Source organism: Aythya fuligula, chromosome W (assembly GCF_009819795.1).
Source record: "Aythya fuligula isolate bAytFul2 chromosome W, bAytFul2.pri, whole genome shotgun sequence".
Lineage (NCBI taxonomy): Eukaryota > Metazoa > Chordata > Aves > Anseriformes > Anatidae > Aythya > Aythya fuligula.
In genome coordinates this window covers 13551488-13578266 of record NC_045594.1, presented here as the reverse complement: position 1 = coordinate 13578266, position 26779 = coordinate 13551488, and the positions used below count along the sequence as shown (strand labels likewise).

The window sequence follows — 26779 nt, the reverse complement described above, 5'->3', positions numbered from 1 at the left end:
GCGCCCTCCCCCGGCTAGCCACCCTATATATTGTTTAGCATGACGTCAGATGGTATGGAATACCCCTTTGGCTAGTTTGGGTCAGCTGTCCTGGGTCTGTCCCCCCAGCTCTTACTGCACCCCCAGCCTGCCCGTTGGCAGGACAGAGCAAAGGCTGAGATGTCCTTGGCTTAGTATAAGCACTGCTCTGCAACAATTAAAGCATCGGGGTGTTATCAGCACTCTTCTCATTCTAAGCCAAAACACAGCATTCCACCAGCTACTAGGAAGAAAATTAATTCTGTGCTAACTGAAACCAGGACATCTATCCACCCTAATTCCATACCATTTATGTCATGCTCAGGTTACACTCTTTTCCATACATTCTAATTAGTCACCTATAGTAATCATGGTAGTGATAACATACAGTATAATATACTATTTAACATGGTGCATTCAGTTCATGGGCTATTCTCACCCAGTATTAAATCTCCTTGAGGTACACACCGGACCTCTCCGTTCTTTTGCATCACCCACCAAGTATATCCAGGTCCCTGAGCGAAAACAATTCCACGAATAGGTTTGCCTTTTCCTGAGGCAGGAGTAGCCCAGACTGTTTTACCCAGCATATTTTTTACATGCACTACAGGAACTTTATCCCCATCTACAGTACGTAACAGGTTTGATTGGGCAGGTCCAGCTCGGTTGGTAGATCCCCTAGTATTGACTAACCAGGTGGCCTTTGCCAAATGCGTATCCCAGTTTTTGAACGTCCCAGCGCCCATTGCTTTCAAGGTAGTCTTTAACAAGCCATTGTATCGTTCAACTTTCCCGGAGGCTGGTGCATGATAGGGGATGTGATACACCCATTCAATACCATGTTCTTTGGCCCAAGTGTCTATAAGGTTGTTTCGGAAGTGAGTCCCATTGTCTGATTCTATTCTTTCTGGGGTACCATGTCGCCATAGGACTTGCTTTTCAAGGCCCAGGATAGTGTTCCGGGCGGTGGCATGAGGCACAGGATATGTTTCCAGCCATCCGGTGGTTGCTTCCACCATTGTAAGTACGTGGCGCTTGCCATTGCGAGTTTGAGGGAGTGTGATGTAATCAATCTGCCAGGCCTCTCCATATTTATATTTCAGCCATCGTCCTCCATACCAAAGAGGCTTTGACCGTTTGGCTTGCTTGATTGCAGCACATGTTTCACAGTCATGAATAACCTGTGCTATAGCGTCCATGGTCAAGTCCACCGCTCGATCACGAGCCCATTTGTATGTTGCATCTCTACCTTGATGGCCTGAGGTGTCATGGGCCCATGGGCTATAAATATTCACCTTTATGCTGCCAATCCAGGTCCACCTGAGCTACTTCAATCTTAGCAGCCTGATCCACCTGCTGGTTGTTTTGATGTTCTTCAGTAGCCCGATTCTTGGGCACATGAGCATCTACGTGGCGTACTTTCACAGCCAGGTTCTCTACCCGAGCAGCAATGTCTTGTCACAAAGCAGCAGCCCAGATGGGTTTGCCCCTACGCTGCCAGTTGTTTTGCTTCCATTGCTGTAACCATCCCCACAGGGCATTTGCTACCATCCATGAATCGGTGTAGAGATAGAGAACTGGCCATTTTTCTCGTTCAGCAATGTCTAAAGCCAGCTGAATGGCTTTCACTTCTGCAAACTGACTCGATTCACCTTCTCCCTCAGCAGCTTCTGCAACTCGTCGTGTAGGACTCCATACAGCAGCCTTCCATCTCCGATGCTTCCCCACAATACGACAGGACCCATCAGTGAACAGGGCATATTTCTTTTCATTCTCTGGCAACTGGTTGTACAGTGGGGCTTCTTCAGCACGACCCACCTCCTCCTCTGATGATATCCCAAAGTATTTGCCTTCTGGCCAGTCCATGATACTTCCAATATTCCTGGGCGACTGGGGTTTCCTATTCGAGCCCGCTGAGTAATCAGTGCAACCCACTTGCTCCATGTAGCATCAGTTGCATGATGCGTAGAGGGGACCCTTCCCTTGAACATCCAGCCTAGTACCGGTAATCGGGGTGCTAGGAGGAGCTGCGCTTCAGTACCGACCACCTCCGAAGCAGATCGAACTCCTTCATATGCTGCCAATATCTCCTTTTCAGTTGGAGTATACGGGCCTCAGATCCTCTGTATCCCCGACTCCAAAACCCCAGAGGCCGACCTCGAGTTTCCCCAGGTTCTTTCTGCCAGAGGCTCCAGGTGGGGCCGTTCTCCCGGCTGCAGTGTAGAGCACATTCTTTACATCTGGTCCTGTTCGAACTGGCCCAAGGGCTACTGCATGGACTATTTCCTGCTTGATTTGTTCAAAGGCTTGTCGTTGTTCAGGGCCCCATTCAAACTCATTCTTCTTACGAGTTACTTGGTAGAGTGGGTTTACAATCAGACTGTAATTTGGGATGTGCATTCTCCAAAACCCCACAACACCTAGGAAAGTCTGTGTTTCTTTTTTGTTAGTTGGTGGAGACATAGCTGTTATTTTGTTGATCACATCCATTGGGATTTGACGACGTCCATCTTGCCATTTTATTCCTAAAAACTGGATCTCCCGTGCAGGTCCTTTGACTTTATTTTGTTTTATGGCAAAACCGGCTTTCAGAAGGATTTGGACTATTTTCTTCCCTTTCTCGAAAACTTCCTCTGCTGTGTCACCCCACACAATAATGTCATCGATGTACTGCAGGTGTTCAGGAGCTTCCCCCTGCTCTAGTGCAGACTGGATCAGCCCATGGCAAATGGTAGGGCTGTGTTTCCACCCCTGGGGCCTATTCCAAGTATATTGGACTCCCCTCCAAGTGAAGGCAAAGTGTGGCCTGCACTCTGCTGCTAGAGGGATGGAGAAAAATGCATTAGCGATATCAATTGTGGCGTACCACTTGGCTGCCTTCGATTCAAGTTCATACTGAAGTTCCAGCATGTCCGGCACTGCAGCACTCAGTGGTGGGTCACTTCGTTCAAGCCACGATAGTCCACTGTTAGTCTCCACTCACCACTAGACTTTCGCACTGGCCATATGGGACTATTGAAAGGTGAATGAGTCTTGCTGATCACTCCTTGGCTCTCCAACTGACGAATTAGCTTATGGATGGGAATCAGGGAGTCTCGGTTAGTGCGATATTGCCGCCGGTGCACAGTTGCGGTAGCGATTGGCACTTGCTGTTCTTCGACCCTCAGCAACCCCACAACAGAGGGGTCCTCTGAGAGACCAGGCAAGGTAGATAGAATTGTTTAATGCCTTCTGTCTCTAAGGCAGCTATACCAAAAGCCCACCGGAACCCTTTTGGGTCCTTGCAATACCCTCTTCTGAGATAGTCTATGCCAAGGATACATGGAGCATCCGGGCCAGTTACAATGCGGTGCTTTTCCCACTCATTCCCAGTCAGACTCACTTCAGCCTCCAATACAGTCAACTGCTGAGATCCGCCTGTCACTCCACAAATATAGATGGGCTCTGGTCCTTTATATCTCGATGGCATTATAGTGCATTGTGCACCGGTGTCTACTAAAGCCTTCTACTTCTGTGCGTCTGACGTGCCAGCTCATCGAATCCACACAGTCCAATAAACTCGATTGTCCCTTTCCTCCCCCTGGCTGGAGGCAGGGCTCCCCTAATCCTGGTCAGAATCTTCTTCATTTCTGTGTTTGAAGGACTGTCTGATGGAAGTTGGAGCAGCAAACTTTTCAGAGAATCCCTTTTTCTTGATTGTTTTCTTTTGCAACTCACGTACCCGTGCCTCTAGGGTCGCGGTAGATTTTCCATCCCATTTTCTCATGTCCTCTCCATGGTCTCGTAAGTAAAACCACAGGGTGGCACGGGTGAGTACCCACCATATCGTCTTCCTTGTGTGGGTGAACGCCTACCCTGATAGCTGAGACACTGCTTTGTACAGGTGCGGAGGAGAATAATCTCTCTTCAAGTTGGTGAACCTTTTCAGAAAGTTTCTCCCAAGTGTTCTCCTTTGGTCGGTGGGCACTGGTTGGTTCAGGTGGGGAGGACAATAGATTCTCTTCAAGTTGGTGAACCTTTTCAGAAAGTTTCTCCACAGCTGAGACACAGGTCTGTAAGGAAGAGGAGAGACTTTCTTCGTACTGCCGGAGTTGTTTAGCCGCTTCATCCACTGTGGGTTCCTCATCCTCTTTCCAGGCCATTATTGCCAATGAGCTGGCATATGATGATGGTGCACTCCGTACAAACTTCCGCCACATGGGTCGTGTACACCTGACTTCATCTGGATCTTTGGATGTTTGTCTGAGGTCTGGATCCTCATAAATCACTTCCCGTACGGCTAATTCCCTCGGGTACTGGATTCCCTTCTCCATAGTGGTCCACTTGCCTGGTAGACATAAAAGTTCTTCCTTGAAGGGATACCTTTCCCTCACAGCTGAGAGGAGACACCTCCAGAGGCTGTGAGATTGTGCTCCATCTGCAATTGCTTTGTCAATGCCTGCGTCTCTAGCAAGGGATCCCAGTCGCTTGGCTTCCCTGCCGTCTAATTCCACACAATTGGCTCCAGAGTCCCAGCATCGGAGCAGCCAGGTGACAAGCTGCTCACCTATACAGCGACCAAAATCTTTTCGTACATCTCGTAACTCACGTTCATTTAGGCTTCGGGTAGTTACTGTTGATTTTTCGGCATCCTCATCTTCCTCCTCCTGAACCCTTGATGGCCCAGCGTCGTCGTTGTCTCCGTCGTCTCTATACCTAGATTTGGCAGAAGACTCTCTGCGTTCTAAACGACCCGAATCTCTATACCATTTTTTCACCTTCTCTACAGGGGCAGCTTGCACTGCTACTGCTCGTTTCTCTGACCTTGTTACAGGGTCTGCCACAGAGGTTGGAATACTCTCCACAGGGTCAACTTGCACTGCTACAGCTTGTTTCTCTGACCTTGTTACAGGGTCTGCCACAGAGGTTGGAATACCCTCTGCAGGGTCAACTTGCACTGCTACAACTTGCACTGCTATATCAGAGCTGGCACAAAGCCTTTTCCACGTGCCTCCCTCACCTGACCATGGTGTCTGTCTCCCTCAGGCCTGTCATCGTTGCCTGCCTGAAGCCCTCCTCCATCTCCTCCCCATCTCTGGACCTGGTGGTGGCAGTTCTGTACTCAGTGGTCCCTCCAGCAGAGCACATCCTCATCTGTAGAATGAGGACCCAGGAGCTCAAGCATGCCTTGTGGATATAGGTGACTAGATGTGTCTTGGATACAAGAATTTTTTGATCTGCTTCTGCACATGTCTTATAATGCAAATAATTGGCTTAATATCAGTATACCTGTTTTGTTTTGTTTTGTGGTTGTGTTTGTGCATATTCTTATTACATTAATTCAGCTAATGAACACCCATTAAAATGAAATGGATGTACCTGTTGAATATAGCTCATAGACTCTGTGATTGTGAAGCCATGCTCTCTGTGAATTTAACCTTAAGGAAGTTAAGATTTAACTGCCTTATTTGTCTGACATCCTTTCTCTGAGACCAGGCCTGGCACTTCAGGATCAGTGACCGTGTGCAGGGGTGCAGAGGAAAAGAGTCCCATCCCAGCAGCACGGCCAGGGAGCACCAGCGCTTGGGGCATGCAGAGCTGCTCTCTTGCCACTGCTGCCCTGTCCTGCTGAGCCCTGCTGGTGGGGTCAGGCCCGGCTGCTCCTGCAGCTCGGTGCCAGCGCTGCTGTGGGGCTGTGCTGGGACTGCAGGCAGGGACAGCAGTGGGCACGGCAGTGGCACAGCTGGCCTCCACTGCAGCACTTCCCTCCTAGGGGGGATCTCCTCCAAGGTGGACTGAGCAGAGCTCAAGTGCTCAATCTGGTGTGAGCAGGCAGAGGAGAGATCTGCAGCCCCACGGCTCAAAAAAGCCCCACCAAAGGAGCCTGGGAGTGATTCCTTGCAGCCCTGGGGCAATGGCAGTGACCCCATGAGCTGGGTCTGCCTCCCAGCCTGCCCAGCATGGCCCTACAGAGTGCCCCCATGCCCCAGACACCACAGCCCCCTCGCACTGCAGAGCAACACCACCAGCTGGGGCTGGGGCTTCAAGGATGCTTCACATGAGTGTCTTCTAACCCAGCTTCAGACTTCTGGACTTGAGTGTGATCTTCACTGTGCACAAGGAGCTGAGAGACCGCCAACAGGCATGGGGCTGGAACATTGCCTGCAAGGTCCCTCCTGCCCTAGCACCTCCCAGGACTGGCACGGAACTGGCTCCTGTGTGTCAGAGAGGATGGGAGCCCAGCAGGTGTGTCATGAGCTTGGAGGATCACCACCAGATCACTTCTACCTGGGCAGGTCCTGACCCAATATGGGGGTGTTTTGTAGGTGTGGTATTATAAGCTCAGTGGTGCGTCAGAAACACCAAGTCCAGCAGGAAGCGAATGGCTGTTAAATGGCCTGTGAGGTGACTGCTTTCTGAAGTAGCCAACAGGTCACCCTTGACTCCTGGCTGGGATCTGTGCCTTTAGGCTCACATCTGCCAGTGTCCATGGTAGGCAGCAGAAGGCACTTGCTGTGCATGTAGTTTCTGAGATTGGCTCTTTCTAAGTACCTGCTAGGCCCCATAGTGGAAGAGGTCTTGGATAGGGTTGTCATGTCAGAGGTGTCAGCTTTTGCCTGAAGTCATCCTTTAGGACTGCTTTCAGTTTTCGACACAGAGGGGGCCACTGCCTCCAAGACGCTTGGGACAAACTGCATGAGGGTTTGGAAAAAGATAGCCTGGGTGCACAGAAGCCATTCCGTATCTAAAAGTTGGAGGCAGGAAACAAAATTTTTGGGGTGGTACAAGAACATCAGCTTGTGGGCCACAAGGAGGAGATGGGTGGGAATGCTCTGAGGAGCTCAGCTCTGCCTCAGCATCTCCTGACCAGCAGGAGGAATGTGACTGTGGCAGGGACTGTGAGGTCACTTCTGTCTCTGCACTTGATAGGGCAGCAGCAGGAACGTGTCACAGAAAGGGACTGGGAGGTAACTTGTGTCTGGAGGTGGCAGGTCAGCCTTGCCTTCTCCCTGGGAGCTGCACTTTTGGGCTGACATCTGGCAGTGGCCCTGCTAGGCCAGCAGAAGGCACCTGCTTGGCATGCTGACTGGGGCATCCCCTCTGCTTCCAGACCCAGAACGACCCAGACAGAAAGAAGGCCCCCAGATGGGTTGTCCTGTCCCTTCTGCTTGAGTCCATGGCTGGGCAGCAGCAGGCACAAGTCTTGGCTGTGTCTCCACAAGAAGCTGCAAGGCCAGCAGCAGGCCCCTGGCTTGGAAGCTGCTGCTGAGCTGACTTGTGTCTGGCTGGCTTACTGACCACAAGGAGCCTGCTGGGTTGGGATGCCTACTTCAGGAAGGTTTTCCAACCTGATGGAGCTATCTGTGGTAGTAGGAAAGAGCAGGAGGGAAAAACTTGCCACAAAGTGTACCCTGGAAGGTTGGAACTGGCCACAAGGAGGAAGAAATGTCTCTCAAGGGGTTTTGCTGTAGTGCCAGAGGTCACCCTCTCATCAGACCCTGGCTTTGTGTTTCTAGGAACAGCTGGTGAGGGTTGACGAGACATGGGAGAAAGCAAGGGATGAGAGCAAAGTGTTGAACAGAGATGGGTTTCTGCAGACTTCAAGGAAATAGGGCAATGTGTAGGACAGCATCAGAAAACCTGCAGAGGAGAAGGCAGAGGGTGCTGGTAAAAAGGGAAGTTGCTAACAACCCTGAGATATTTGTCTCCTTGGCTAGAGCTTATGAGGAGAGATGTTATACTCGTTGCAATGAGGCCTCACTGATTGCTTGCAACCCTTGCAGTTATCTGCCCTAACAAGGCCCTGGGGAGGCTTTGTTAGTAACAGCCCTCAGTGGGGCCCATTAATACTCCAAGTCACTTCAGCTTTTCCTCCTGACTTTAATTTCTCTAACAGTTGCATCATTCTCCTCTCAGTACCTGAACGTCATAGACTTACCACCAAATAAACCATGTAACTCATTAAAATGCAGAAACTCCTAACATCTCTTCGATAGTTTCTTCAAGCCTTCATGCCTTTTATATCTAATTGCAGAGCTTGCAAGATGCAATTAAGGAAGAAGATTTCAAAGAGCAACTAATAAAACCATTTTATAGTTTCAAAGGCTGAATTTTGCTGCATTTCAGTTTTCAGCATAATTCTCCTATTGCTATTCATCCAGAGTGACTTCTTTGGAGACTTTCATCAAGAGGAAGAGCAGAGTGTGCTGGTCTGACACCTCCACTGCAAACAGTGGTCATTGTCCCTGTAACTGCAGCCCAGTCCACGCATGAAACCCTTTCTAAGATAGGTCATGGGTGCCTACAGATAAAATAAAATAAAATAAATAAAATAAAATAAAGTAAAATAAAATAAAATAAAATAAAAAAATAAATAAACGTAACATAAAATAAAATAAATAAATAAAATAAAATAAATAAAATAAATAAAATAAAATAAAATAAAATAAAATAAAATTGAAATGACCATTGGATCCTGAGAAATTCAGCCTGAACCTCAGTACACACCTGGACATCCATGGACTATCTTGGGTCTTCTGTGGAAAACTCAAGGTGAAAAATAAAGAAAATATATCTTTATTGGCTGTAGCTGTACCCATGAGCATGGCCTCTTTGTGGAGATTGTCCCCTTCCAGACACAGAAACCTAAAATTGAGTAGAGTGAAAAGACTGCCCAGTCAATAGAGTAGGGCAAAGTCCTACTTCCTGTGCTATAGATGCAGAAGGTAAAAAGAATTGCATTGTGCCTGACACTACTCTGGGACGTGTCACCCAGGTCAGGCAATTTATCCTTAGCTGCTGACAAGTCCCATCACTAAACCAGCTCCCAAGCTCACATCTACACCTTGGCTCTCCAGTCGATGACCCAGCTCATGGATGGCAATCAGGGAGTCTCGGTTATGCGACGCTGCCTCAGGTGCGCCACCATGGTAGCCATTGGCACCTGCTGTTCTTCAACCCTCAGCAAACCCCCAACAGAAGGATTCTGTGGAAGGCCAAGCAAGGTAGACAACAGTTTCATGTCCTTTGTCTCCAAGGCAGCTCTGCCAAAGCCCCACCTGTGGTGCCCTCTTGGAACTTTGAAGTACCCTCTCCTGAAGCAGTCTATGCTGAGGATGCACATAGCCTCTGGGCCAGTCCCAGTGGGGTGCTTTTGCCATTCCTTCCCAGTTAGACTCACTTCAGCCTCCAGTACAGTTAACTGTTGGGCTGCCCCTGTCACTCCAGAAATACAGGTGGGTTCTACCTCTTTCTAGCTTAATGGCATCAGGGTACTCTGTGCACCGGTGTCTAGTAGAGCCTGATATATTTGTGGATCTGAAGTGCCCGGCCATTAAATATACAGTCCAGTAAACCCAATTGTTCCTTTCTTCCCGCCTCCCCCTGGCTGGAAGGAGGACCCCTCTAGTCCTGCTCATAGTATTCATCACAGTGTCTGGTAGATGAAACACTGGAAACACGTCCCACCGCAGCACAGTCATCCCACAGGACATGGGACAGGGCGATGACAGCCAAGGGATGCATTTCGGTGCAGGACTTGTGGCAAAAGTCATCCTGAAATACTCAAGAACAGGACACCTCAAATGGCTGAAGCAGAACCCATCGGCATGTCCCAGTTTGGGAATCATCTCCTTCCGTCTGGGATATGAAAGCAAAAAATGTGAAATGCCCCGTCAGGTCAATGCACACAGTAAGGTAAACTCACAGGTATTGTGCTGGAGTGTCAGAAGGCAATAAGCATTGTGTTTTGCCTCAGACTATTCAAGGAGACCTAATGCAGTTCATCCCTGAGATAAAGCAAACACTCTAAGAAGTGTGAGGGATGTTCAGTTGTGGCCTAACATGAAGAAGGGTGTTGATCACTAGTGAAGGAACGGTCTTTTTCTGCCATCACCAATCTGGTTACACAAGCATGACAACACCTAAAGGTCATATATCCCATGACTCTGTCAACCCACGGGGCAGGGGAAGGGAGATGACAGTGAAGGAAGGCATTTGGGTGTGGAAGGTGGGGCCCAGCAGAGACAAGGAGTCAAGGCAGTGGGGTGGGGGAGGCCAGCAGAAGCAGCCCAAGGGCTGGTGCTGCTTGTGAGGACACGTTTGTGGCAGCAGCCGGAGTGGGCAGCAGCTGTGCGCAGGCGAGGGGAGGCCAGGAAGCCCATGACAAGAGCGCTCCTGCCAGCAGAGCCAAGGCCGGGGCCGAGCCCAAGGGCAGAGGCAGGCCCAGGGCAGGGGGCTGCAAGGGCCATGCTGAGCTCCCTGCCCCTGCAGCAGCCGCCCTGGCCCGCAGCAGATGTGCTGGCTGGCATGCACGGGGAGGTGCTGGCGTGCATCAGAGAGCAGCAAGAAGGGCGCTGGAGAGGGCTGGGGCCAGGCGGGTGGCAGAGGCTGGCTGAGGGTCCCCTCTGCTGCAGCCAGTGCACTCAGCGTGGCAGGAGGAGGGCAGGCAGGGCTCATGGCCCCGGGGCACAGCCTGGCCCTGGGCTCTTCCTGACATCCCTGCAGCTCTTGGCATGTTGTGGTGAGGTGCCCCTCAGCCTTCCCTCCTGTGCTCCCAGGGCACATGGCTGCCTCCTGCCCAGCTCCCTGCCCACCATGAACGTCCAGCACGGCTGCTTCCTAAGCTGGGCCTTGCCCAGGGTCAGTCCAATGCAGGGGCAGAAAATGGCCCTTGTCCAGGTGACTTTTCATGGCCTTCCTCTCAATACATGCTCTTCTCATCCTTGATCTCTTTTAACTGAATATACGAGGCCTAGGGGAGCTTTTTGGTATAGACTAAGACAGAAAAAGCGTTGAGTCCTTCAACCCCGTCTCTGCCTGCTGCTATGAAGTGCCTATGAGACATGGGACTTGCTCTCAGGTATTTTCTCCTGACAATCTCAGCAGTGCGCGGTGACAGGACAAGACATGGGAATACATGACATTCCCCACAGGAAAACACTTTTACTCTGAGCAATACCAAGCACTGGATCATATTTCTCCAAAAGTGGGCGAATCCCAGTCACTGGAGATACCAAATTCCAACTGGAAATGGGCCTGGGCTGCCTGGTGGAGGTGTCCATGCCTGGCTAGTGGGGGTGGCTAGATGGGCTTTGGAGGTCCCCTCCAATCTCAGTGAATCTGTCACTTTGTGATGCCTGGCAGGGATTACAAATGCCAGTAATACCTCTGCCCACAGCAGTGTTCCCTCCCCCTACCTCCACTCTCTTGCTACTTCTTTCCTTCAGGATTAGAGTCAGAAGGGAGCTCTGGAGGTTTCCAGTGCTAAGATCTGCTCTGAGCAGGGAGAACTTTCACATCAGATCAGGCTGCTTCCTCAGTGCTTCCTTCACCTCACTTTTGAAAGCCGTACTTCAAGGGGCACTGGCTGGAAGGCCAGTTCTGATTCAGTGGTGCTACAAGACAGCAGTATGGAAGAGAAGGGTGACCAGCACCAAAACGCCCATGTCCTGCTGCTGTCAGTGTTCGTGGGTCAAAGAAAGTGGCGACCCTGACTCAAAGGCTGCAGGCAAGGAGTGCCTGCCAGGGCAGAAAAGGGCAGCCCCAAAGGAGGACACCAGGGCTTTTGACCACGTTGCAGCAAGGATCTTCATCCCACAACCACTGCTGTACCTGAGAAGAGTGTATGAGAAATGAGATCCAGAGAAACTGCCTACCTGCTGGTTCCTTTATTTAGTTAGTCACAAAGAGCTTAGCAGCACCTCTACATGAGGTCTTTGGGTTAGAAGAAAAGGTAGAAGGAGACAGAAGAACAAAAATAACTTAAATTTATAAAATAAAATGATAAAAATAATATTTAGCATATTGGAATAATATTGAAAAGGATGAACTAATTTTGAAATATAGGAACAAAGACGTTTCTGCCTTGTCCAGATACACTTCAGGGAATCACATGCAGAAGATGGCTTCTTTGTCGAAATACTGAATATAGCAACAACATCCTCAGTGCCTCCTTGAGCTCTTTATTCCTCATGCTGTAGATGAGGGGGTTCACTACGGGAGGCAACGCTGAATACAAAACGGCCACCACCAGATCCAGGAATGGCAAGGAGATGGAGGGGGCTTCTCCGGTAGGCAAAACACGGCAGTACTGAGATACAGGGAGACCACGGCCAGGTGAGGGGGCACGTGGAAAAGGCTTTGTGCTGGCCCTGCTCAGAGGCATCCTCAGCACTGCCCTGAAGATCTGCATGTAGGAAAAACAATAAAAACAAACAACCAACACCTAAACAGGCACTTAACCAGAAGAACTTGACTTCTGTGAGGTAGGTACCTGAGCAGGAGAGCTTGAGGATGTGGGGATTTCACAGAAGAAACTGGTCCACTGCATTGCCTTGGCAGAGGGGCAGGGAAAATGTAGTGCCGTGTGCAGGACACATTACAGAAAGCCACTGCCCCAGGCAGCTGCTGCCATCTGGGCACAAGCTCTGCTGCCCAGGAGGCTCCCGTAGTGCAGGGGCTTGCAGATGGCAACGTAGCGATCATAGGCCATGACAGTGAGAAGGGAATACTCTGCTCCTACGAAGAAGAAAAAAAAGACCTGTGCAGCACAGCCTTGATAGGAGATGGACCTGGTGTCCCAGAGAGAATTGGCCATGGCTTTGGGCAGAGTGGTGGAGATGCAGCCCAGGTCCAGGAGGGCGAGGTTGAGCAGGAAGAAGTACATGGGGGTGTGGAGGCGGTGGTGGCAGTCTACGGTGCTGAGGATGAGGCCGTTACCCAGGAGGGCAGCCAGGTAGATGCCCAGGAAGAGCGCGAAGTGCAGGAGCTGCAGCTCGTGCGTTTCTGCGAATGCCAGCAGGAGGAACTCACTCACAGAGCTGCTGTTGGGCATTTCCTGCCCTTCATCAAGGACACTGCATAGAAGGAAAAATAAAGACTGTTAGGGGAAATTTCCCCGAACAATACTCATTTCTTGTCTCATTAGAGCCTTCACATTATCTTTCTTTCAAGGTGACCTTTGTGTCTCTCCCTGGTTGTAGCCCTGCTTTGTGCTTGCTGAATGTCCTGTACATAGCACACAGCCACACAGCTCCACTGCAGTGGAAAATGTTGTTGTTATGGGCAAAAACCTCAGCCAGAAGTCACTTCCAGGAGGCTGCTGTGTCCATCCCCTGCTGCCCAGCTGCTGGCTGCTTACAGCACTCAGCTGGGGTATGGCTGCGCTCAGAGGTTGTGTTAACAAATCTCATCTTGATTTCAGGTCCTAAAGAACAGCTCAGAAAAGCCCTGGTTCAGTCTGAAAGCAGAGAGAATGGAAGGGATATTCTGACGTTTGTCACTAACCTGTTCATGTCTCCATTCAGTGAAATAGGAAACTCAGTCACTTTTGCGAATCCAGCCACTCTGTTAACACAGAGTCTGCCCCACAATCAGAGCAGGAAGAGGCAGGCAGAGAGTGCAGAAAGTGCCTTCTCTTTGCAGGCAGCTCCTGCCCTGCCCTTCTTCTGCCCAAGCCCCTGGGCTCCCCTGGCAGGCTGAGTGCTGAGCTTGGAGGCGCAGAGGCCCTGTCCCAGCACACAGCCCCTGGGACACAGCAGGGACCCTGCTCTGCACCACAGCCATGGCCACCCCTGCATGCACCCCCAACATCTCCTTCCTCCAGGACCTGCCACTCTATTGCCCTCGAGCCAGAGACTTACCAGGTTCAGGACTGGAAAGTGTTCTCCACCACTGAGCTCTGTGCATCCTGCCACTTCTGCCTGTCTTTAAGCACTCTGTCTCTGCAGGCAGTGCCCCCAACCCTGCTGCGCTGTGCAGAGGAGCTGCTCCTGGCCACAGCTGTCTCTCTGCACCACGGCCCTCTTGCCAGCAACTCTCTGTCCCACAAGCCCGGCCCAGCTCAGCAGCACAGCACCAGCCCAAGGCACTGCAATCACCCCTCTGGGGGCTTTGCTGATGAGCCCACGAACCTCAGGCACTCAGAGACAATTGAAGACATCTCTCCAGAAGTCCAAGTCAGAGGCAAGTTTCCTGCAGTGTCCCCCTGAGGGCCAGCACTGACACAGCCTCCCTTGGAGCTCGTTAGAGCAGGAAACTGGAGGCAGTGAGGACAAGGAGACAAAGGCAATGTGAAGGTGACACTGATTTGTAGGAAACGTGGATGTGTGTCACCAAGCACAAGGGCCAGGCCTTGACCCCAAGTGCTTTGAAAGGGAGATTCTTTCCTTTACAGGTTGGTCAGGGCTCTTTGTGGGGCAGTAGGAGATGGGGATGTGCATTGCCAAGTGCAGGAGAATGGTACAGCCCCTGCCTGGTTCATGGGTGGGGGCGAGGAGGCTGCGAGGTCCTGGTTCTTCAAAGATAAGCTGTCTCCTCATAGGCCTCAGTGGCAGAGACAACATTCATAGCCATGGACACAAAGACCTGGTTCTTTTGGGACTTCCAGCCTTGTCACAGCCTTCTATCCTGTCTATACATGGCTTTGCTAGGGACTCCGAGACCTCCACATCCTTCCTTTTTGGCTGCAGACCCTTATCTCTGTGGTGTCACAGCAGATCTGAGATGAGCGTGATAACTCAGATCATGCTCCTTGTAAGGCAGCTGTGTAGGAAGCTGGCCTGGTTCCTGGTGAGGAGGCACCACTGCTTGTATGGCATCCCTCGTTGTACCCAGGGCCTCCTCCTCCTGGGCACTACTCACTCAGCAGTGTCCCAGGCTGCCCTGATGTGTGGGGTTTCTCTTCCTCTGGTACAGGACTGGGCTCTTCTCCATGTGAATGTCAAGAGTTTTCTGAAGTCAAAATCCGGTAATTTCTCAAGGTTCACCCACAGTGATGTTCGATTCTATCAGCTGTTAATGTCAGCAGGCAGACAGTTCATCCTTCGTGTAATTGTGCTATATCTGACTAGACAGCAGCAGCAGCAAGAGTTGCAGGGAAATTTGGATTTTTCAGGAGTAACCAGCTAAATGGAATTGCAGCACAGTCACTCAAGGGCAGGGGATGGAAGGCTGTCAGGTTATACATTTGCTGTGCTTTCTTCTCATGCATGCTGTCAGTTTCTCTGGAATTGTGTCCTGAATGTTATGGGGCTGTGCAGGTGAAAATTAGAAGGGCCAAAGCCCAGCTGGATCTCAATCCATCTATTACTGTCAAAAACAAAAAAAAAAATAATAAAATAATAATAAAAAAAACTATTTTAAATGAAGGAGGATTGGGGAGAATCGTAATCCTTTATTGGATTTTGGGGAGAAAACCTGGTGACAAGGAATGAGTTAAAGGCTGAGACACTTAATACATTCTTTCCCTCTGTTACTAGCAGCAAGACCAGTTCTTCCCCTAGATATTTCTTCCTCCTCATGGCCAGTGCCATCCTTCCAATGCACACTTTGTGGCATTTTTTTCTGCTGCTCTTTCCTACTACCAAAGGAAGCTCTATAAGGGTGGAAACCCCTCCTGAAGTAGGAATCCCAAAACCAGCACGCTTCTTGCAGCCTCTCAGCCAAGCACACACAAGCCACCTCAGCAGCAGCTTCCAAGCCAGGGGCCTGCTGCTGGCCTTGCAGCTTCTTGGCTACACACAGCCAAGCCTTGTGCCTGCTGCTGTGTAGTCATGGACTCAAGCAGAAGGGACAGGACAACCCATCTGGGGGCCTTCTTTCTGCCTGGGTCCTCCTGGGTCTGGAGGCAGAGGGGATCCCCCAGTCAGCATGCCAAGCAGATGCCTTCTGCTGGCCTAGCAGGGCCACTGCCAGATGTCAGCCCAAAAATGCAGCTCCCAGGGAGAAGTCAAGGCTGACCTGCCACCTCCAGACACAAGTGACCTCACAGTCCCTTTCTGTGACACGTTCCTGCTGCTGCCCTATCAAGTCTAGAGACAGGAGTGACCTCACAGTCACTGCCACAGTCACATTCCTGCTGCTGGGGCACGAGATCCTGAGGCAGAGCTGAGATTTCTCTAGCCCCCTTGGTTTCTCTTTTTACTTTCTGTGTTAGAGATTAAGCAAAGTTTTAGTGGGATTGTTTGGTGTTCTGCTTGTGGTGTCACGTCTGTGGTTGAGGTATGGACAAGCTCTGTGGCTTACAGGTGTTTTACCTCTGCCAAGGAGTTTAGAGTTAAATAAAGCATTTTAATGTTAGTGTCAAGGGAAGGGATTACGATTATCAAGAGAGAAAATTGATTCCTTTCAGAGTGTTGTAGTAGCATTGAGGTTTAAGCGTTAAAATTACTGGCTTGAGTAAGGTAAGGACCATATGTGACTTTTTTAAGTCAGTGTTACTGCACTACTGGCATTGCATGAATGCTCTTACCTCTATGAAATCATTAATTTCTTCTGGCCATGCTCCTCTTACCACCCCAAAATCTCACATGTCTCTTGTTCAGGCTGCTCCTGACCTCCCCATATCCTATTGGGATCACCTTTCTGATGGCATTTACCATCTCAGTGTATCTGTCTCACCCCTGTTGGCTCCTCCATTCCTGAGAATGAAGTAGCGTTGTACTCAGGAGGGAAAAGAACACAAAGGTCTTTAGGTGCATCCTGCACAATGTGCCCATCAGCTCTGCACCTCCACAAAATCATGCTTCTGACCTACATGTTTTTTTTTTTTTTCCAAATGGCTTCTGTGGATCCAGGGTTACTTTTCCCAAGCCCTCATGCATGTTTCTGTTTTGGATGTGGAGGTATGGGAAAAGGAAAGCAATGCATGAATGGAACTGAGCTTGGCAAGGGATGCAATGAATAACAGGAAGAGATTCTGTAGGTACCTTGCTCAGATATGAAAGGCCAAGGAGAGTGTACCCCCTGTGATGGATGAGAAGGGTGAACTGGTAATGACAGACATGGAGAAGGCTGAGGTACTCAACGGTGTCTTTGCCTCAGTCTTCCCTCCCAGTCAGGCTTCCCAAGTCTTTCATTTCTCTGAAGCCAGAGATGGAGGCTGAGGGGCCAAGTCCCACCCGCTGTAAGTGAAGAGCAGGTTTGAGTCCACCTAAAGGACTAAAGACGTGCAAGTCTATGGGGCCTGATGACATGCCACCCAGGGTCCTGAGGGAACTGACTGATGTAGTTGTCAAGCCTCTCTCCATCATATTTGAAGAGTCCTGGCAGTCAGGTGAAGTCCCTGGTGACTGGAAAAAGGAAAACATCACTCCCATTTTTAAAAAGGGTAGAAATGAGAACTCCTTCACAGCCATGTGCCTCCTGCAGGCCCAGCAGATCCTGTGGCACACCTGATCCCATTCCAGCATTCCCAGCCAGCTCCTCCTTGTGGCTCGGATCTGAGCACATACCTGTCACCTCACATGCCTCTTCCAATGCCATGGGACTGCTGCAGGACCTCACAGTCCCTGCCCTGCCCCAAGGACAAACCGCTGAAGTTAGGGATAGGAGTGGGGTTTGAAGCTGAGATGTGCTGTGTGGCATTGGTGGAGGGCTTTGGGGGTAGATGATCAGGTTAATGTTTTAGGAATTAGAGGTCACCTCCAGGGTTAAGGGAATGGCAAGGACATCGAGGTGGTTTGGTGTTCTTCTCAAGGTGCCTGCTCAAGGTTTAGGATAACGACAAGCTTTGAGGCTTTTAATTTAGATTTGATTTGAAGGCTAGATTTAAGGATGGCATTTTAATCCTTAGTTAGGCTTAATCAGCTTTCTGTTTAGCCTTCTTGTAGAAGATGCCTTTTACCTCTGCCTTTTCCAAATCCTGAGCAACGTCTCTCCTATATCTGGCTTTTCCAAGGTCTTTGAGAGAGGTCTTATGATGACATCTGCATCTCCACCAGCACCTCTCTTGCCCTTCCCACACCACCTCTAAGCAACCTGAGGACAGACAGGGAGCATGATGATGATTTGGGAAAGGGCTTGGTTAATATCTCTGAGGAGGAAGACCAAAAGTTCTTCTCAATAAAAGAGAAATTTTATTCATGCCTAAGAGTATGTCCTGTTCCTGTGTGGACTAATGTTATGATTGCTGTACAGTCACAATAAATAAATAAATAAATAAATAAATAAGATGCTGTACCAAATGCTTGAAGGAAATAAGATACTGATTTATTATTTATTTATTTATTTTTGACTTGCTGATTGTATTAGTAGCTTATGTTATGCACTGTTCTGCACTTCACATGGAGATATCATGGTGTCATAGGAAACAGTGACACCCATGAGGACAGAAGAGCAAGTGGATAAGGGCTTGAGTCTACCAACACAGGATGCATGCACATAAAAACTGTATGCGAGGGAAGAGGTAGATTGGATCCAAAATGTAGATTATGAAATCAAAGACCATGAATATCACCTTGGCACTGCAGGACAGCTCCAGCAATGGGGCAAAACCACGCAAGAGGTGTCTACGACACTGGGGCCACAGAGCTGGAGCTGGGAGGAGGAGAAATAATTCCTGTACATGAGAGAAATTCCCCTGGTTCAGGTACAGCTGCCTTCTGGAGTCAGACCTTCCACTTCTCGAGCCTTGCAGAGGAGAGGGGTGGCATACAGCCCAGGGCTGACCGTAGGACATGGCCCCCAGCAGGAAGCACTGCAGTCATGCAGAAGGTGCAGCTGAGAGTGCTGCCAGCTCTGTGAGCAAAGGGGGTGCTGTCCCCAGCCAGGAAGCTAGCCAGCATCTGGCACAGGGTGCTGGAGCTGTACAAGGTGTGCAAGGAGGAGAAATCTCCCTCAGGAAGAAGGCCACGGGCATCTGCAGGTGTTTGGTGGCCAGCACCAGCACAGTGATGAGGGTGTTCCACATCCCAGTCACTGTGCTGGTCATGTAAGAGAGGAGGGAGAGATGTTTGTAAGGGTTGAGGAACTTCCGTATTCACAGTAGTGGAAACTCAGCCAATGATGGCTTATTGCACCATTCCCCTTTCCTTATGGAAACCCTTTTAGAGCACTCTGGTCCCCTCTGTCTTGTTGGGATAAAAATTTCCAAGCAGTTTCTTCCCCAGTTCCTAAACGGAACAGTGAAGGAATTTCAGAGAGGTGAAATTATCCCTGCCTGTCATGGCCGAGGTATCCTGCAATACAACAGGAACAAAATAGGGGTTAAGGAATCATTGGTTCTCATGTTTGACAACCACACTCTAATAGACTAAATTACGCTTCTAAAATCAGTCTCTCCCAAATTCAGCAAGGAGTAGTTGCGTGATTGCGTCAGTGTGCTTCAGTCAGCACACCCCAGCAGAGACCCTGCTGCCGTCGGGAAGCTGTCAGCTCCTGAGGCCTTGGGGACACCTCGAGGGAACCCAAGGGCACAGAGCAAACGATGCCATGGTCGGGTGCTGTGCTGCTGAGCTGGGCCGGGCTCGTGGGACAGAGAGAGCTCGTGGCAAGAGGGCCCTGGTGCAGAGAGACAGCTGTGCCCAGGAGCAGCTCCTCTGCCACAGCGCAGCAGGGCTGGGGCTCTGACCTGCAGCTGGCACACAGAGGAGAGAAGGAGAGAGGGCTTGGAGGCACTGAGGAGCGCAACAACAGAGGGCAGCGTGTGGCAGGGACACATCTGCAGGCTCTTGACACAGTGAGGCTTCTGCAGCAGGGCACTGCAGGTGGGGTTGGCCAGAGGGTCTTCTACAGCGGCAATCGATGGCTGATAGCATCTGTCAGGATGGGTCTCTCCTTGTTCTCCAGGAACGAGGAGTAGAAATATGCTTTCGAGAATGGCATTTAAAATTGGATTTTTCAAGAGGAAGACCAAGGCAGGGGCTACCTGAAAGGCACGACTTTTATTGTAGCCTGTGCTTGCAGATACCTGTGGTAGAGCGGAAGCTGGTTTCATGGTAATAGGTGGTCAGGTTTGTACTGCAGACTGAGACTCCTAGAGCATTGCAATGAGGGATCAATAGTTCATCAATGAACTTCGTAAAGTCCTGTACCACACCTCCACCCACAGACTGCACCATCATCATCCTTGTGGTCTCAGGTTTTATCCTAGCTGATCTTAAGGAGCTGAAAACCCTCTGATGCCCAGTGCCCTGTCTTTGAGAGTCTCTGCGGCTTGAGATGAGCACAGATCACCTGCAGTGAGCATGAGCTGCCTCCTCTGCAGCACAGGAGGGTCTGCTGAGTGTCCGTCTGTCCCTCCCTGACCTTGCCTCCCCTGGCAGCAGCACGCTGGCATTCCTCCTGGCTTCTCCAGCTGGCCGTGCCGCTGCTGGTCTTGTTCCCAGGCTGACTGGGGATGGGGTTTCACATGCCCATGGAGTGAGCCCTCGGTGTGCTTGGGGGAAGGGGAGTACGGGGACAAGGTGAGTGTTCTGGAGTTGGGCATTTTGAGCCTGGATTCCTCTGCTCTCAGCAGTGTTCAGATTCTTTTCAGATGAACAACTGAGTAAAATTTTCCTGCAGCTCTCACAGGGAGGGTGAGACCAGCACGTGGACAGATTGTCTGTCCTACTAAAGGACACTCTGTGCTATAGGGACAGTCTCTTTTTCTCTGAGCAGACACAAAGTTTCCCTTCAAGTGCAGGGGGAATGCTCAGGATTTCTGTTTTAGAAAAACTCAGCAGTGTCCAGGTTCTGTAGGCACTGGAACAGGCACCACAGGGAAGTGGTCACAGCACTGAGGCTGTCAGAAGTCAAACATCTGGGCAACTCAGCCATATAGACTGATTTTTGGGTGGTCATGTACAAATTCAGGGGTGGGATCTGATGATCCTTGTGGAACACTTCCAAGTCAGGATATTCTATGATTCTATGACTCTAGGGACATAGAAGCAGAATTGCACTGTAGCTCAAAGACCGGCCAACACAGGGCAGCTGAGACCAGAACCGATAGATTGACTGGCTCTCCTCTCTGAAGGGCACTCTGCTCTAAAATGCAGTATCTGTGACTCTGGAGATCTACAAGGTTTCACTTGGAGTGCAGCTGAATGCCCAGGATTTATGCCTTAGAAGGACTCCTCAGATGTGGTGGAGCAGCTGAACAAAGAATACAAATCAAATAACAAAAAAAAAAATAAATATAAATCTCCACGTGTCTGCTCTGTGATGAACTTTGAGCAAAACTGGGGAAATCTGATATGAACTGAAGTGAATGTGAGACTGCACCATGTTCCTACCATGTTGCTACCTTGAGCTGTAGTGCATGACTGATTCTTCCATTGCCCACAGAAAAGCACTCTTCTCCCAGACAGACTCAGTATCAGCTGGAAGTCATTAAAGGGACCTTCAAAATAACTGCCTGCAAGTGGAAAATCTTTTTGATGGTTTTAAATGAGAAAATTGAATTTTCCTCTGATAAGTCTGCTGTACATTATTACTATTCTTTCTCTTTGTGCAGGAACCACTGGCACAGAAAAAAAAGATGTCCAACAGCAGCTCAGTGAGCTGAGTTCCTCTGCTGGCATTCGCAGACATGCGCGAGCTGCAGCTCCTGCACTTCGCGCTCTTCCTGGGCATCTACCTGGCTGCCCTCCTGGGCAACGGCCTCATCCTCAGCGCCGTAGCCTGCCACCACCGCCTCCACACCCCCATGTACTTCTTCCTCCTCAACCTCGCCCTCCTCGACCTGGGCTGCATCTCCACCACTCTGCCCAAAGCCATGGCCAATGCCCTCTGGGACACCAGGACCATCTCCTATCAAGGATGTGCTGCACAGGTCTTTTTGTTTGTCTTCTTGATTGCATCAGAATTTTATCTTCTCACCATCATGGCCTATGACCGCTACGTTGCCATCTGCAAGCCCCTGCACTATGGGAGCCTCCTGGGCAGCAGAGCTTGTGCCCAGATGGCAGCAGCTGCCTGGGACAGTGGCTTTCTCAATGCTGTCCTGCACACGGCCAACACATTTTCCCTGCCCCTCTGCCAAGGCAATGCTGTGGACCAGTTCTTCTGTGAAATCCCCCACATCCTCAAGCTCTCCTGCTCACATGCCTACCTCAGGGAAGTCGGGGCACTTGTGTTTAGTGTTTCTTTAGTCCTTGGTTGCTTTGTTTTCATTGTGCTGTCCTATGTGCAGATCTTCAGGGCAGTGCTGAGGATGCCCTCTGAGCAGGGCCGGCACAAAGCCTTTTCCACGTGCCTCCCTCACCTGGCTGTGGTCTCCCTCTTTGTCAGCACTGGCACGTCTGCCTCCCTGAGGCACCCTTCATCTCCTCTCCTTCCCTGGACCTGGTGGTGGCAGTTCTGTACTCAGTGGTGCCACCAGCAGTGAATCCTCTCATCTATAGCATGAGGAACCAGGAGCTCAAGGAAGCCTTGTGGAGATTGATGACTTAATGTGTTTCAGAGAATAAGTGTCAGTCTGCTTCTGCAGATGAGTCATAATGTCACTTATTGGAACAGCCCATATTCTGTTCCTTTGTGTTTGTGTGTTTGTGTGCATTTATTAATAGATTTCCTTAGTTTTAGTTCGGTTAATGTTACCCACTAAAATGATATTGGTCATCCCAATTCAACTTCAATATGTATTTTCAAGTCTAGCTCAGTGACTATACACAAAGAGCCCATCTGTCTGTGAACTTCAGGAAGGAGCCTGCACTGCCTGGTCTGACGTGCTTCCTCTGAGACCTGGCCTAGTTCTGCAGGGGCAGTGCCCATGTGCAAGGATGCAGAGGAAGAGAGTCCAATCCCAGCAGCACGGCCAGGGAGCACCAGTATTTGGGGCCTACCTGGCTGCCCTCTCGGCCACCAGGGCCATCTCTTATCAAGGATGTGCTGCACAGGTCTTCTTTTTTTTCTTCTTGGTTGGAGCAGAGTATTCCCTTCTCACCGTCTTGGCCTACGACCGCTACATTGCCATCTGCAAGCCCCTGCACAGGAGCCTCCTGGGCAGCAGAGCTTGTGCCCAGATGGCAGCAGCTGCCTGGGGCAGTGGCTTTCTCAATGCTGTCCTGCACACAGCCACTACATTTTCCCTGCCCCTCTGCCAAGGCAATGCTGTGGACCAGTTCTTCTGTGAAATCCCCCACATCCTCAAGCTCTCCTGCTCAGACTACTACCTCAGGGAAGTTGGGTTTATTGCATTTAGCTTTTGTTTAGGTGCTTCTTGCTTTGTTTTCATTGTGCTGTCCTATGTGCAGATCTTCAGGGCTGTGCTGAGGATGCCCTCTGAGCAGGGCCGGCACAAAGCCTTTTCCACGTGCCTCCCTCACCTGGCCGTGGTCTCCCTGTTTGTCAGTACTGGCATGGTTGCCTACCTGAAGCCCAACTCAGTCTCTTCCCCATTCCTGGATCTGCTGGTGTCACTTCTGTACTCCATGTTACCTCCACCAGTGAACCCCCTCATTTACAGCATGAGGAACCAGGAGCTCAAGGATGCACTGAGGAAATTGTTTGAATACATATTTCTTAAGAAATAATAGTGTGCCGTTACATTCCGAGTTTATCTCAGAAACAGTTAGGAAAGTAATTTGGTGTTATTTTTCTTGATAAATATGTTCTTCAAGTTGTGAAGTCGATTTAATGAATGTCATTGTTAGCCTCCTACCTGTTCATTTATCTCTTTACTTTTCCTGATCATCTCATGTGTATCTAAAGCCAGGCTTTCTGTGTAGCTATAGACAATAAAGAAACAAGCAGAAATTCATAGGTCTCAGCTGCAGTGTATTCCTATCTCCTGTGAACTACCAAAGAAACTATTAAAAAAAAAATAGCAAAAGCTATTTGTGACAGTGATGCTTGACAACTTCCTTGAAACAGGGCCTCAATAGATATAGCTGATTTTTAGGAGGACAGACATTTTCATAATGGGAGCTCAGCTTTCCCCTCTCCTTCCATTTTCCACCTTCTATTGCTGAGTGTGACATCATATGGTATGGAATATCTCTGTGGCTGGTTTAGGTCAGCTGCCCTAGTGATATCCCTTCCCTGTCTCTTGCACACCCACAGCCTGCTGGCTCTTTGGGGAGGGGGGACTAGAGGGATCCCTGATGCTATGAAAGCATTGCTCAGCAGTAGACAAAACACTACCATGATACCAGTGCTGTTCTAGCTACTCAAGCAGAGCACAGCACTGTGTGGGCTTCTACACGAAAAGGTAACTCTGTCCCCGACAGAACAGTGCAGGACCACACACTGGACAAGAAGGCTCCTTCTGGCTCTGTGGGGGAGTCAGGAAGATCCTAATAAGCACCAGGAGATGGAAGGAAGCCCAAAGGCCCTTCTGAAGGGTGACTTATTCCCCACCTGGGAGGCAGTGCTGGGCAGTGGAAGGGTTATGAGAAAGACATGTGAGAAGGCCGTGAGAAACAGAAATATCACTGCCATTAACCCCAGGCCTGCAAAAAAATCACTCTCCTGGCCTCCTCTGTCAGGCCAGCGTGAGCCCAGGAGACAGCAGTGAATGGAGCCACGACCAAAAAGCCTGTCTGAGGTGGGCTGACCAGAGGTCAAGTGCTCAATCTGGTGGAGCAGGCAGAGGAGAGCTCTGCAGCCACAGGGCCGCAGCAGCCCCCAGCAAAGGAGCCTGGCAAATTGACTCCTTGCAGCCCTGGGCAATGGCAGTGACCCCATGAGCTGGGTCTGCCTCCCAGGCCTGCCCAGCATGGCCCTGCAGAGTGCCCCCAGTGCCCCGGGCACCACAGCTCCCTCGCTCTGCAGAGCCGCACCTCTGGTTGTCATGTCAGAGATCTCAATTTTGACTAAACTCATACCTCATAGCTGTTTTTAGTTTTCTCCTTAGGGTGGCTACGGCCTCCAAGATGCCTGAGAGGAGGTAAATCCTGCACGAAGGCCTGCAAAATGTTACCCTGGATCCATAGGAGTCATTCTGGAAACAAGGCTTCTTCATAGGATGTACACTTTTGTGGAGGTGTGGAGTGGATGGGAACGTGCAGGATGCTCCTACAGAACTTTGTGCCCTTTTCCCTACTGACTACAACACCACTTCTGTCTCAGGAACAGAGTAGCCAGCAGAGTGAGACAGATACTCTGAGATCATGAAAGCCATCAGAAAGCTGATCCCAATAAGATAACCAATATGAGGATGACAGGAGAAGCCTGGCCAAGAGAGAAGCTGAGATTTTGGGGAGGGAAGAGGAGTTTGGGAAGCAGAAATTAACGATTTTGTAGAGGTAAGAGGTTTCATGTAATATTGATGGTGCTTTAAAACTGGCTTTAAACAGTCATGTAAAACACTTACACTTTTTTGACCAGTAACCCTAATCCCAAAACCTGAATGTTGCTCCAACGCCTTGACAGAAATCCCCTGCAGTAATACCTGACCTCAGAGCATCCCTTCAAGCAGAACTCAGCCCATAGCCCCTTTCCTTACCTTTACTCTCTTGCTCATCCTAATCTCTTCCCTTAACACTAGCATTAAAACACTTTCTTTAACCCTAGACGACTTCTTGGCAGACCTAAATAAAACCATAAACCACGAAGCTTGTCCATACCCCAGCCACAGACCTGACACCCTCTGCAGAACACCAAATCCTCCCAACAAACCGTTGCTTAAACTCTAACGCAGAAAGGTGAGCCCTTGTTCAAGGCCAGTTGGCAGGTGACTTTGGGCAACCTAATCTAATGGAAATTGTCCCTGTCCATAGAATAAGGTTTGACTAGACGATCACAGAATCACAGAATCATCTAGGTTGGAAGAGACCTCCAAGATCACCTAGTCCAACCTCTGACCTAACACTAAGCAGTCCTCCGCTAAACCATATCCCTAAGCTCTACATCTAAACACCTTTTAAAGACCTCCAGGGATGGTGACTCCACCACTTCCCTGGGCAGCCCATTCCAATGCCTAACAACCCTCTCAGAAAAGAAGTTTTTCCTAATATCCAACCTAAACCTCCACTGGCACGACTTTAGCCCATTCCCCCTCATCCGGTCACTGGGCACGTGGGAGAACAGACCAACCCCCACCTCGCTACAGCCTCCTTTGAGGTAGCTGTAGAGAGCAAAAAGGTCACCCCTGAGCCTCCTTTTCTCCAGGCTGAACAAGCCCAGCTCCGTCAGCTGCTCCTTGTAAGACTTGTTCTGGGTTACACATACTTGGGTAGTGTAAGGCACAATGCAATTCTTTTTGCCTTCTGCATCTACAGCACAGGAAGTAGGACTGCCCTACTCTATTGACTGGACAATAGAGTAGGGTAAAAAAAGTAAATGTCTTTACTTTTCATCCTGAGTTTTTTACAGAAGACCCAAGAGAGACAATGGATGACCAGGTACTTACTAATATTTAATCTGAATTTCTCTGGTTCCAATGGTCATTTCAATTTTCTTTTCCTTTCTTTTCTTTTCTTTTCTTTTCTTTTCTTTTCTTTTCTTTTCTTTTCTTTTCTTTTCTTTTCTTTTCAGTTTTATTCTATTTATTTTATTTTATCCCCCCCAAAAAAAAACGTGACTTGTTTTAGAAAGGGTTTCATGTGCTGGGCTGGGCTGCAGTTACAGGGACAAAGACCACTGCTGGCAGTGAAGGTGTCAGACCTCCAGACTCTGCTCTTCCTCCCTATGGAGGTCTCCAAAGAAGTCACCCTGGATGAATAGCAATAGGAGAATGATGCTCAAAACTGAAATGCAACAAAATTCAGCCTTTGAAACAAGAAAATATTTTTATTATGTGCTTTGTGAAATCTTTTCCCTTAACTATGTTGTGCAATCTCTGCAATTAGCTGCACAAGGCGTGAAACCTTAAAGAAAACTATGGAAGAGATGTTAGGAGTTTCTGCATTTTAATGAGTTCCATGGTGTATTGTAGCGCTTAGTCTATGAAGCTCAGGTACTGAGAGGAGAGGGTTGTAACTGCTTGAGCAAGTAAAGTCAGGAGTAAAAGCTGATGTGACTTGGAGTATTAATGGGCCCCACTGAGGGCTGTTAATAACAAAGACTCCCCAGGGACTAGTTAGGGTAGATAATTGGAGGCCATGATTGCAGACAGGCAAAGCACTGTGCTGAG

General features: G+C 49.7%; 1 pseudogene; it reads left to right on the top strand.

The window, feature by feature from the left end:
• The first annotated feature begins 6141 nt into the window (after positions 1-6141).
• Positions 6142-23237, top strand: LOC116501352 (annotated as a pseudogene).
• Positions 23238-26779: the final 3542 nt, after the last annotated feature.